Raw genomic sequence first — 12,452 nt, forward strand, 5'->3', positions numbered from 1 at the left:
TCCACCTCCCCTTGCACTACCCCTGTTCGTTTCCCAGAGTTAGGAGTCTCTCATATTCTGTCTCCCTCTCTGATATTTCCCACTCATTTTCTCTCCTTTCCCCTATAATCCCTTTCACTATAATTTCATTCATTTTGATGGCTGAGTAATATTCCATTATATATATATAAAGATGCCACATCTTTATCCATTCATCTGTTGACGGACATTTGGACTCTTTCCATATTTTGGTTACTGTGGACATTGCTGCTATAAATACTGAGGTGCATGTGCCCCTTTGAATCACTATTTTTGTATCCTTTGGATAAATACCTAATAGTGCAATTGCTGGGTCATAGGGTAGTTCTATTTTTAACTTTTTGAAGAACCTCCATACTGTTTTCCAGAGTAGCCACACAAGTTTCCATTTCCACCAACAGTGTAAGAGTAGACTTCTTAACAACTTAGCTTAGACAGCCTGTGTTGGCTCATCTCTCCATATGATATACCACCCAGTAATGGTGGATATGGCAATGGGACAACCCAACTCCCACTGCAGTGTAACCTCTGTTGTCCTCTGACAAACATCAGGGATGGGTAGTGCCTATGTAGTTCAGCTGCCACCTCAAGAAAATGTCCCCTTCTAGGTCTACCACTTAGTATTGTGGTGGTCTTTTATTTCTCCACTGCAGAGGGAGCTTCTTAAAAAAGCATTTTTCTAGGTATCCCCCATGGGACCAGAAACAGAGCCTTGGCTCTTGAATGTACTCAATAAATAGTTAATAAATATATGATCATTTAAGACATTCTACATGGGGAATTGTTATGTGAGTCCCCAGATGGAACTTGGAAACTCCTGCCATGAAACTGACTCTACACTGAGAGGGCTCACTTCAGCATCCTTCCAAATCTTACTAATTCACCTGATATAAGCCTTAGCGTATGTGTTTAGAGAATGGGCACCTGAAGAAACAGTAGGACTCTGCTCACTCTTTTCCCATCCTGTAGCCAGTCATTTGCCAGTGACCATCCTACTCTACTCCTGGTTTGGTTTATAAGACATAAAAGGAATATAATCAGGTATACAGTCCACATTATGGCTTGTTCTATCATATCCAATACCACTTTGGATTTGATGTGGGCAGGCCATTAAACATTTCAGGAATGCTGAACCACAAGTGGGCTCCATAAATTTGGTAAGGGAAGGTCTCTCAGCTTCTACAAGAGATGGCTTCATGACACTCACAGAAAATCCAGGGAGTACCTACTTTTCTATGGCCAGCTACATTGTGCAGAAGTCAACATTCTTGACCAATCTCCTTCACTGGCTGATGGGTGAGAACACAATCTTAGGGTCCTCTGGCCATCATGCCTTAAGTGAGGAACCTTCCTGTGAATTTGGACCAAGCTTCCAGCTACCCGACAGAACAAGACAATGCCAAGAACTTAGCAAAGACAGACTGCCCGTACTTCCTCAGCTTCTTAGAAAGCAAAACGGCCCATCTCCATCTATCACCATAAATGGCCTGCCTGAACGGCCGGTGTCTTCAGTCTGCACCATAATATTTCATTCAACTACCCATTCGTTACTCACATCCTGAGAGCAAATAACGTTAATGTAAATAATTTGGGAAGCATTGTTCCATCTGTTGAAAATGTGCAGTAGTTGCTTTGCCCCTTGTCTAAACTGGGGCGGCTACTTTCAGGCAAGTTTGGGAGGTAAATGAACTGTCTGGATGCTTTTCTTGGCAGTCTCTCTTATTAGTGGGAGGTGGCAGTAACGAGAACATGAGGAAGACGGAAAGTGTTTACTTAAAGTCGTGGCCAAATGGCGAGGGAGAGTTTAAGATAAATCATAAGCTGTCAATGATGACAACTGCAGACTGCTACTAGTTCACTCCTGTTTATGGAGCTTCAGATGCTACATTTAGAATGTGAAGGAGTTTATTGGTAGAAGTTGCTGATTGTTTAGGCCTCAATGTTTGAGGCAAGAAGTAGCAGCCACCCGGACTGGGAATGGTGAAAGCATGACGCTCTCACATGGTCATTCTGGGTGCATCTCTGCTCAGTGAATGGGAGCCACTGACTCATATTCCCCTTTAAGACCCTGATTGTGGATCAACTGAGGCATACTACGCTTTTGTCACACGACAAGCAATAGTATTATTATTATTATAGTAGAAAGCCAAATGCATAAATGAGCTAGAGTCTCAGCTTTTCTTGTTGCTTTTCTTGTCTAAGGTAATTTTACTTGGGTATTGACTTTGGAATTGCAGCTTAGAGCTTGTGAACATGTTCATGTTTTGTTCATGTGAATGAAAGACCTATGTCTTTTGAGGTTAGTGTTCTCAACAGTTTTTCCCCAAACTTCTCTCTGAATATACACCCATAAAAAACAAAATGAGCTCTTGTGAACCTTCTGTGTTTCTTTTACTGAACTGCAGTGTCTTCTTCTGTTCTAGGGCAAACTCTTAGCAAGACACTGTATCAGTGTGGCATGTTGCAGAGAATGAGTACAGTCTGTCCTTACACAAAAGGCCTGTGAAGACCTGGAAGGAGGTCTTCTGTGACTTGTATATCCCTTCTTTCTATGTGTCCCTGAAACATTTATCATATGCCTGTGAGGGTCCAGATATAATGGAAAGTGACAGTCCATACTAGCAAAGTTATGAGGTAATTAGGAAGGATTGCATTGTCAACAAACCACAATAAAAAATGGCCAGTTGCTTCTACGATGATAGAAGCTTGTATAAATCTTTGAGAAGGGGAAAAATAGGTAGAATTCAAATCCCCATTAAAGTTGAGGAAGATGGCACTTAATCCAGATGTTGGAGGTTGACAGGAGTTTTCCAGATACACAAGTGAGGCTACGTTACTCCAGACAGAGGAAAAGACAATCAACCAGTATGTCCTGGTTCGAGAATTGCTTAGAAGCTCTGTGTGGCTAGAACATGATTTGCAGGGATGGTGGCTGAAGGAGAATAGGAAAATTAATTGTAAATTTTTTAGAGATAGGAATAATTAATTAGTAAAAGGAAAAACAATGCAACAACATGAAAAACAAAATAACTTCCCATCTCATTATTTCATCTGTGCTTTAACACTTTCTTTGAATTTTTTTTTTGAAAGAGACAAATCACCCAGAATTTTTAATAATGGGAGCCTTATTGGGAGAAAAAATGATTTCTTTTTCAGAGGAAAATAAAACTAATTATCTGGAATGCTTTATCAATAGGGTCAAAAATCTGGATTTTGAAATAGGAGAGGTGGAGTTTGAGAAGGAAAGAGAAAGTCTCAGACACAACCACTAGCCTGGGAAATTAACTTAGGAAACCATATGAGGGTGGTAGAAAGGGGGAGAAGTGCCTTCAGGCATTGCTTTCTCTCCAACTCTTTCTCTCCCCTCACCCTACCTGTTATGGATTGAATCTTATCCCTCCAAAAGATTTTTTGCCCTAATCTCCAGTACCTATAGATGTGACTGTATTTGGAAAGAGTCTTTACAGATGAGGTCATTAGGCTGGGTGGGCCCTAATCCAATATGACTGTGTCCTAAGAAGGGAAAATTTGGATACAGACTTAGGTACATGAGGAGAATGTCATGTGAACATGAATGCAGAGATTAGGGTGATGCCAAGGAAGAACAAAAGTTTCCAGCAACCACCAGAAGTTGGGAAAAAAGGCATGGAACAGATTCTCCATATGACCTTCAGAAACAACCAAACCTGATGACACCTTGATCTCAAATTTGTAGCCTCCAGAACTGGGAGACAATAAATTTCTATTGTTTAAGCCATCCCAGTTTGTACTATTTAATACAGCAGCCCCAGAGAACAAATACAGCACCAGATTGCAGAATTGTCTTTGAAACAGCCAGGGGACAGGTAGAGACAAGGGCAGTAAGTGTAGATTGCTTGACTGTGGGGAGAGAATGAAGATAGATGGGAAATATTGATGAAACAGCCTAGGGGAGTGGTGCTCCAGAATGTTTTGAGCTTCACAAGATGATTGTCCAGGCCAGGCCTATATCAGACCAGTACATGGATATTCAGTATTTTAAAGATGAAAATGGATTCTATGATAACAAAACAAATGGTTTTGAGATCAAAGAGAACTGTAGAATCCAAGTGCTTTATCAGGAATTAAAATAAGTTCTTTCTTGACTGAGGAAATATGCATTTAATGTACTTATCTAAGGAAATAATATGACATGGACTTTGAAAGCATTTGCTTCCAAAAAAAAAAGGGAGTGAGTATTCATTTTTTTCCCCCTAAAGCTTACTAGTTGTCTCCAAAAACCTCAGACTTTCTCTTTATCTTAAACAATCAATTTTCCTTTTTCTGCTTTGACCCTTCTGTTTTGCTGGCATGTTCTTAGGGTCTTTCCTGATAATAACCTCCATGTGAGATCATAGCTCTGCTGGCACTGTGGTCTTTGTGCACTTCTATCCTAAAATCCCCTTCTACTCTAAGCTGAGAGAGCGAATATTGCTCTTTGTGATTCTCACAGCTCAGTTGATAGCTACGACTTTAACAAGACTTTATCAAAGGCCTGAGGGGAACCCCCAAATTATGTCTATGTCCAAACCCAAACCTGGGCCTGATGGGCCTCCTTCACCCCCACACTTAAGACTCTAACCCAAACCTGTTTCTGGCTCTGTACAGAAGATATCCCAATACCCTTCTCTGTACAGAAGCAGGAGCCCTCCCTCAGTCCTGTTTCAGGGTAATCTTGTACCCTACTCACAAGCAGTTGTCTGACCTCAATGGAATAGACATTGCAATAAGAATACTTGACCACAGGTTAGATAGGATGCAGTCATTCAGCAGGTAACTATTGGATGATGAAAGCAATGAATAATATAGACAAACTTTCTGCTCTTGTGGAACTTATGTTCAGGTGGCAGAAGGAAAACCAGAGGAAATAAAGGAAAGCATTAGGGAATATGATACGTTGTGGTTAAAGATAGAGGAGCCCAGTACCTGACAGGAAAGGGGAAGACAAATAGTGTTTTCTGAATGAACAAGATGAAAATATTATAGAACAGAATGACATAAGTATCATAAGAAATGTACCAATGGGAATGTAAAGGAGGAAGGGTTTCTCTCCACTGTTTTATTTCATGGGTTGTAAAGTTGTGATTCTATAAAGACTCATCCCCATTGGCCTTTCTCAGTCTCTCATGAGATTTTGTACTCCTTTCATTCTCTTATGATCCAGTTCAGTCCACTCAAAGCACAAGAGAAAAGCTAAAAAGAGTAAGATGACCACACATGGATGTCATCCCAATAAGAAATGTCTTTCCTTGGAGATTTGTTGAAAATCAGTATAAACTCATGTGTTGCCTGCTGGACATTAACTTGGACAGGTTATTAAAAAGCCAGCCCTGTCATTAAGTTTAAATCCTTGGGCAATGCTATTCAAACCTTTTATGTCCAATTTTCTCAAATGTAAAATGAGTGTAATAATACTTATAGCATTATTGTGAGAAATGCATAATTCATGGAAAATGCATGGAACAGTCCCTGACAATACCGGATGTTGGCAAGATACTACTCGCTCATTTGATGACACAGGCATTCATTCATTCATTTATTGTCCTGGAGATTGGTTAACTCAAAGAATGAATGATACAAATCTATGCTTAAACAGAATTGTAAGAGAGGAATAGATGATAACTCAGCAACTAAGCTCTAGGCCAAATTAAATATCAGGGGACATTGATGGTCTTCAACTCCTGTTGGTCCCAAATAAGGGAGCTGTTTTATTGGGAGACATCTGTGGCTCCAACTGCATACCTGTAAGTTTGCAGATGATGCTATGGTAAGGGTATGTTCTAATGCACACACCTATGTGGAACTAAGGTCCAAAGCAGATAGCCAAGAAAAGCCATCACATGATTCTGGGAAGCCAAGAAAATCTATGACACAACCTGATACAATCCTAAGGTCCCAAAGAATCTGGAGTGGTGATGTCTAACATGTAATTTTGTTCATTTTAAGAGAATAGTACCCATCATTAAGAAAAGGCTTGGGTCCCATATATAATGAACAGAGAGTAAATATATATGAAACGAATGATAATGGTGTTCTTAGAAAAGTCATTACAGAATCTTTAGGAACCACCTTTATTGGGTAAAAGATGTCTTAGTCCAGTTGGGACTTTATTAGCTTTGTAAACTGCAATATCCCATAGAAACATTACAGCCTGGCAGCTGGGAAATAATCAACAGTGACCTCTGGCTATTTCTTGAATTCCCTTTCAGATAGACCCAACATCTGTGTCATATCTGAATCTCTTTCTATTGATTGATTTATTTCTTGGCATTATATCATTTTCCCTTACGTTTTCAAATACTTTGTAAAGTTTTGTTTAAAGCTAACCATTTTGTGTAGAACAGAGACTGAGATAAATCATTTGTTATGCGTAGGAATGAATATACATTTCTTTCTGCTATGTTTTTAATGGGGGGGGGGTGAGTTGATCTGGTCAAGAGTCCCAGTAGGTCTTAGGTTCTATTGTTGCTGCAGTTCCTCTCAGCACACCATGGGCTTCCGGTTGCTTTAGTCATACTTTATATCTCAGTGCTCCTGCTCCTCCCTCAACTGTACTTCTGGACCCTGAAAGGATTCCTGCACCTGCCCCCAAAACTGAGGTTTTCTTCCTGTTTCTTTTGCCTCGATGCAATAGATTTTCACCAGTATCCTCCTTCTCCAGCAGATTAAGGATTGCCTTACTTTGTCAGGGAGAAGAATGAAAGGTCCATGCCTACACCACAAAGGACGCTTTCTCAAGACACTGACCAAACATTTTTGCTAGTGCCCAGTGGGGTCTGTGGAGAAGGAGGAACAAACTCCTCTTATATCTGTATACCTACAGAGGTCCACACTCTCCTGCCTGCTCACACCTGGCAGCCATCAATCTCTTGACTCTATAGATGACATTTCCTAACTGGTGTCTGACTGCATCTGTCCCAGGTAAGCTGTGGGTCCTGTCCCATCTTTTCCTGCAACTCTGACTCTTTGATGCAGTCAAGAAAAGTTGTGAACTTGTAGTTTGGCTTTTCCTGTTGTTGTAGGGTGGGAATAACTATCCTTCCAGTTCTTTATATCCTAAGCAGAAACCAGATGTCTACCTGTTTCTTAATAATAATAACCATAATATCTATACAGTGTGTACTTTGTGAATGCGGATGCATATATGTGCACTTACACACATATATGAATAGTTAGAGGGTGAAATAATGCAAAAACTAGAAAGCACATTTATATACATTTATGCATAAATCAGGAAATCCTAATTTTTCTGGAACTTGTTAATGAGGTCAGTCATACATCCCTGATGGGAAGTAAATATGTATTTAATGCAAAATATATGTACATATTCTTACTATTGTTTCCATTAAATAATTGTTTGAACTCAGGTACCTGCTTGAGATGAGTAAGCATATGAATAAGGTGATTATGTCTACTTATAAGAAAGAATGTTTTCTTTGGAAAGATGTAGAAGAAGTTCTGTAGTAAGAAACTTCTTTTCTTGACAGTATCACGATGTCTTTTAGAGAATGCTGCAAAGGGCATGGTGAACAATGCCTGCTTTGTGTCACTTGTGAACAGGAAATATAACTCAGTATCTACTCTGAATATCTCCATAAAAGCCAAACTGTCATGACTAGTAAGAAAAAAAAAAAGTCAAGTTATTTTCAAAACCTCTTCTAATTAATAATGCAATTCTGGTATAATAAACTCAGATTAAAAAAATGACAAATAGCATAGGCTATGGATTCAGATAACCCAAGACCACACTTAATAGCTATGAGATCTTGGTCAAAATAACTTTTTGGAGGCATATTTTCCTGACCTATACAGTGAGGTTTGGAACATCTAATGCAGTAGATAACTGTGATGCTTGTAGGAATTCCTACATAAATCTCCCTGCAAAGTCTTGGAGGCTCTCAATGGCGGTATTGACCCTGAGAACAAAACTACAATCTAAAATTAATAATGGTCTTTCTTTCCTTCTCTCCTGACTAATGCCTGACTTTTGGGGGGCAGGCACAGCAGTCTCTTCATCCTCTTGTTCCATTTCTTACTTCTTTCTCAGAGAATAAGGTCCTAAACGAATGGGCCAGACACTCTGCTACTGTTTAGTCATGTTCATTAGCAGGCAGTTCATTCTATGATACAATTTCCTTTCTCCTGCAGTTAAATGGCCAGATCAATGAGAGCACCTGACACCAATGAACTCTTCTCCTTTTTTATTCTCAGGGTCCATGTTGGAACCCACAATCCCTCCATGTCTGTCACTTAGGGATTAGATCCAGGATACCTATCTGCCTGATGATGAGAGATTATTTTTTGTGATAGAGCTTTTTTTTATGCCAGAATATTTTTCACTTTTTTTTTGTTTTGTTTAATAAAAGATTCTGTCTCTGAAACTCCTCCACGTTAATTTTATCTCTTTTTCCGTGCCGTACTTTCCTCATTTATTACTTCTGTTCCTCTTCCATGTGAGCAGCCCAAAGATGTCAAGATTCCAAGATAAGGTGCTCGGTTTAGAGTTTGGGGATCTGGATCAGGATCTGAGAGTATGCCATGTGCCCTAGACACATTACCAGAAAGTTCTACATTTGTTTATTTGGCATTGGCCAAGCTAATAATAAAGTGTACTTTAATTTCCCATTTGCTGTAGTCCCTTTTTAAAAGTAATTCCTTTGGGAACTTTATGAGAAGGAGCTATGAGGTTGAGGCAGGATTCCACATTCCTGGTCCCCTATTTCCAGGAGAGTAACATCTAACATTACCAAAATTTTATCCCTCTATCTAAAATATCACTTTCCCTTTGAAGATATGGCCATTTAAATGTTTTCTGGACTTGATGGATGTACATAATTATTTTCTGAATGTTTTATTCATTGATTTTCCAACACAGATGAAAATTGAATATTAAGACAAAGATATAGTTGGGAAGTTCTCATTTGTGGCATGAGATTCCAAAACTGCACAAAGTGACATCAGGATCAGGTTTTCTCGGTAATGACATGGTCAGCGAGGTGTCTCATATGTCCCATTTTGGAGTAGCAAAAACAGGGTTTCTGGTTCCACAGGCCTCAATTCATGAAGAAGGGTCATTTCCACCATCCAGAAAAGGGAAGAGAAATTCTCAGGAAAGGAAGGATTATGAGTAAATTGCTACTCTTTCTTCAGAGTCCCATGGTTTACATGGCTCCTCTTGTTCAGGGAGGTAGCCCAGATCTGAAACCCTCTGTGACACAGAAAACATCTATCTTTAGTCCTGTCTCTCATGAGATGGTGAACACCCTTAGGTGAGATCCTCACTCAGTGGCTCAGGGAGGCAAACACTAAATGACCTGAAGCTTCTGAGATTAAAATTCCAATTTCTCCAAGTTCTAAAGAATCTTTTCTAGTTAAATACAATTAGCCAAGATGGGTCAAAAAATGGTGTGGATTTTCTGATCACTGTTTTATCTGCACTCTTTGATTTTTTTTCTCTAGTTTTTTGATAGCTTTGATCAGTTTTAGAATCTTAGAATTTTCTTAGAAGCTGAAAGTAAAAAAGATAGCAAAAGTTTAAGACCAATGCATTTTTAAATCCTAGTAGTTTTTCAGGGGAAGAGAAAAACAACCAGAGTAGACTTTAATGAAATGTGAGACTAATCAAGTTCTTCATTTAATTCTTCCTTCTCCCCAGTTATTTTCCCTGACAGACTTGTAAAGAAGCTAGTTCTTCTCCTGACAATTTATAAGCACCATGAGAGGGACTACCTCTTAAACCCTGGTATATCTCTGGTGCCTATCCTATGGTCTAATACTCGGTGGGCAAGTAACAAATAATTTTTGAAAGAATACATGAAGACTGATTGGCAGATGGACTTTTATTTTTCAATCCTTGATTAATTATTTAAAACATATTTAGATCTTTATTTTTTGAGTATTGAGTTTGATAAGTTCTTTAGATTTTGGATACTAGTCCTTTATCTGATATGTCATTTGCAAATATCTTTTCCCCTTTTATAGGCTGACTTTTAGTTTTGTTGATTGTTTCCTTTGCTGTGCAAAAGCTTTTGATGATTTCACTCATCTGTGGAATTTGAGAAACAAAACAGATGAACATAGAAAGGGAAGGAAAAATAAAAAAAATAAGATAAAAACACAGAGAGAGACAAACCGTAAGAGACCCTTAACTCTAGAGAACAAACTGAGGGTTGCTGGAAGGGAAGTGAATAGGGGAATAGGGTAAATGGATGATGGGCATTAAGGAGGGCACTCGATGTAATGAGCGCTGGATATTATATGCAACTGATGAATCCCTAAACTCTACCCTGAAACTAATTATACACTATATGTTAACTAACTTGAATTTAAATAAATAATATATTTAGATCTGAAGTACACAAAGGAGGGTTACCTACTTATTACAGATGTGTCCATGGTCCTTCTTTATTTAATTACATTTTATGGTTTTCTTCTCTGCCCTCCATTCATCTATTTTCAGTTGCATGCACCTGTCTGTAAGGTACCTTATCTTGAATAACTGCATTAGTTAGGGTATCTCTAACTATTGTTACCAATAAACCTGGAATTTCAGTGGCTCAACAAAGAAAGAAGTTTAATTCTTGCTCCTGTGTATGTGCATACACACACGCAATGTGAAGAGACTAGCTCCTTGTCTTTTGTCTCTCTTTGTACATATATACATACAGATAGTGAAATAGAGAGAGGCATAATTATTTAAAGGCATGTAGAGAAGACGGATGAATGAGAGAGAATGAATGGAAACATACACAATGAAAGGTACACAATGGTTAATTCTGAATGCTAGAATTATAGGTAGCTTCTATCTATTTCCTTATTTATTTATTTGTTGAGTTTCCAAATTTTCTGAAACAGTAGCATTATCAACAAAGAGAAATTAGTGTTATCATGTTTTTTAAAGGAGATGAGAACATGGGAATGTAGTACAGATGAGGCTGTGAGGACTTGATGAGAAAAAAAGACCATGGGGGATCTAGTGATCAACAGGAAATGAATCCAGTTGCAAAAGGAAAAGCAACAGGGAGCAAAATCAATTCATGTCCTTCCCTTCTGAAAACCTTAGTGAGTATTTGGATGGTGGGTGTATCTCTGGTTGAGATTTGCCTAAATGGACAAGGAAATTCTGTAAGCTCATAGGAAAAGAAAAGTCCAGAGTTTGCAGGTTCTATAGCCACTGACGAGCCAATGGAGTAGAGAGCCCAGGACAAGGTGACTGAAGCATGGTGAGGTTTTCCTACTTCTGCATCTCAGGAAGGCCATCAATGTTTGTGTGATGAGAGAATGTCCAACACCCAGAACATTTGAGAAATGAAGCATCCGGTTCAGTATGTGAATTTATGATTAATATACATGCTCTCAGATAGAACCTGCTATTTAATTTTTTCACTATAATTTCATTTGAAGAGGCGTCACTGTGTAATTTAGATATGTATGCTTATCTTATAATAAACAGAGGGATAGTCTCTCCTCTCCAGTTGTGTATATAGGATGTTTCAAACTTATGGTAGTTCTTCATAAAAGTAAAGTTCTTTATAAATTTCCACTCTGGTTTATGATTTATCTTTTAACTACAGTTACTTGAGAGCCCTTCCTTTCTCTATGCAACTGCTTCTGGAATAACCCTTCCTTTTCCCTTTTATACATACATCCTTTCACTGCCATAGATTCCTTTGTCATCAAACTTAGCTTTTCCTCTCCCCAAGCTCCACTGCTGCTTTCACAGATTTCACATACCCCACCACCTAGGAAATCTTGACTCTGGTCACTGTAATGTAGAAAGCACCAGAGAATGGTTTCAGCTCCATAGACTGAAGTTCTGAATTTGACTATAGGGATGGTGTTCTAAAATGTGACTGCGTTCTGTAAAATGCTTACAAGAGTTTTATGAAGAGCCTTTTGGGGGATTTAACCATTTAGAACAATGAAATTACAAATTTAGTTTACCCTCAGAAACAAATGATTTCATCTAAATGTTAGAATCCAAGTCATTCTTGAGTGTGTATTATAGATATTCTAAAGAAAACACTATGCAACTTAAAAAGACAATGACAAAAGAGGAACTGAAAGCAAGGGATAAATACTTGAAAAACATTTCACTTTACTAATGATCAATACATATAAATTAAAACCAAAGTATTTTGCAATAAAAAAATGGAATTAATTCTATTTTCCACTAAAAGAAATCAGGGGCCCTTGGATAAATGGCCAATTCCAAAATGAGAGCAAAACTGCAATATGGTTTTGTGTGTGTGTGTGCATGTGTGTGTGTGTGTGTGTATGTGTGTGTAGAGGGGAGTTGGGGAGCCAGGATCTAAGAAAGTGCTGATAAAATGATGGGAATATGTCCAAAAAACTTAGAAACAGGGCTTCCATTAGCCAAATCAGGGACAGTTTCAGTAACAAAATGAATAATAACT

This window comes from Vulpes vulpes, chromosome 8 (assembly GCF_048418805.1).
Source record: "Vulpes vulpes isolate BD-2025 chromosome 8, VulVul3, whole genome shotgun sequence".
In the NCBI taxonomy this organism is placed as follows: domain Eukaryota; kingdom Metazoa; phylum Chordata; class Mammalia; order Carnivora; family Canidae; genus Vulpes; species Vulpes vulpes.